General features: G+C 37.1%; 1 non-coding gene across 1 annotated transcript; it reads left to right on the top strand.

Annotated features, from left to right (window-relative positions):
- Positions 1 to 266: 266 nt before the first annotated feature.
- Positions 267 to 340, top strand: TRNAN-GUU (transfer RNA asparagine (anticodon GUU)). Its single transcript has one exon. It is a non-coding gene; the product is annotated as a tRNA-Asn (tRNA).
- Positions 341 to 1,712: the final 1,372 nt, after the last annotated feature.

Raw genomic sequence — 1,712 nt, 5'->3', positions numbered from 1 at the left:
ATCGCAGTTAAACATGAAAAAAAGGGTATTCATGCCAATAAGATAGGTAACATTCACCTTTTTTAAAACCTGGCGTAGATTTTAATCAATTTAGACAGTAGTAAAAACAAACATTTGGTATTCAGTAAAACCTTTTAGAATGTTGACATTCGCCAAAAGTGTCTCCTCACGATAATCAGCTGTTCGTGAACAAAAATATTTAAAAAATAAATAAATAATAATGTTTAAGAAGGCTACAGATATGTTTGATGAAGTACTTTACCGAAGCCTCCGTGGCGCAACTGGTTAGCGCGTTCGGCTGTTAACCGAAAGGTTGGTGGTTCGAATCCACCCGGTGGCGAGTTTTTTTTATAAGCCCTTTTAATCGGCTCGTAATGTAGTTTAATGAAATTTAAGAGCCGTTCTGTAAATTATTCTTTTCAGACTTTATTTTCACGAAGTTACTGAAACTGCTGAACTAGTAAGCGCTATCTCCCGATTTGCAAGTACACGACAATTAGAAAATGTCTTTTTCTGAATTCGGATTTTTAACAAGTTTGTTGTTAAATCCTGCCAATTGCTCGGTTAACACCGAGCAATTGGCAGGATTTCTCAGGAGTGTGTAAAGAAGTTCGTTAAAAGGCTCGTAATGCAGTTTAAAAAAGGAATGAAAATTGTATTAGACAGTGATTTGGAGAAAAGAAAGAAAAATGCGTTTCTCAATAGCATTCAAGTAGATAGTCAAGTCCATCATTATCGCAAAACTAAACCTAAAGAAGTTTTGTGTTATGCATCCTCCCAGCGTTTTGCTTTTTTAATTGTTTGTCCAATTAGTGTAATTGTAGAACAGAAAATAATAAAAAATATATAATTAGAATTTTAAATAATTGAACTAAAAAAACAAAAAAAAACGAATCATTTCAAATAATATGAAATGAAACTAATAACCGTCCATTTAACGGGGAAAGTCCACAGTACGCCATTCTACCAGAGAGATCCTCCTCCATTGGGCTCTTAATCAAGTTATTGGTATGTCGGACTGTCGTGGCAAAGGAAAAAAAAAAACCTTTAAAATTCAAAATGAATTACGTTATTTACCCAATCTCATCTTTCTTGTTTTGCATTGCTTTGTCGTTTACATGCATCGTTATTCAAGCGCGAAGGTCGAGCTAACAGCCAGAATATGTAATTGAAAGCAAGTTGGATAACTGACATGAAAACCTCTATATAGAATAAAATAAACATCTTCAACATCGAGGGGATTTGAGCCACCACTCTTCCGATTAACAACCGAATGCGTTAACACATTGCGCCAAGGAGGCTTCTATACTAGTGTATGTTATACCTTAAATATGTTTCTGTGTTTACAAAAGTCAACTCAGTAGTCTTGGAAAGTTTTAAATATTCTAAAAGAGCTGATTCATAGCTAGACATCGGTTTTCTACTGTTGTCATGTCTCTTTAAGACACTTATTTCATTGTAGTGTATCCTATTCTTCTCGTCCGTCCTAGGAGGGGTTGAGCCCCTCCTAATCGGTTTGCCACTCCTCTGTTGCATCTCCTAAGGGCGATATTCATGACTGTAATCCGTGTTGTGTGTTCACGGGGCCGGTTTGCCTGCTTGCGGGATGAAAAACCCCAGGATAAACTGGGGGGAAAAAACCTGCTGTCCACGCCCATGACTGGCTAACTTGGCTATGGCTGAAGAAGATCCGTAAGCTCCTCACGTCGCCG

This window comes from Typopeltis vanoorti, chromosome 24, assembly GCF_054136105.1.
Source record: "Typopeltis vanoorti isolate ZY-2024b chromosome 24, IOZ_Tvanoo_1.0, whole genome shotgun sequence".
Lineage (NCBI taxonomy): Eukaryota > Metazoa > Arthropoda > Arachnida > Uropygi > Thelyphonidae > Typopeltis > Typopeltis vanoorti.
The sequence above is the reverse complement of the archived record's forward strand: the minus strand, read 5'-3'. Positions and strand labels throughout refer to the sequence as shown.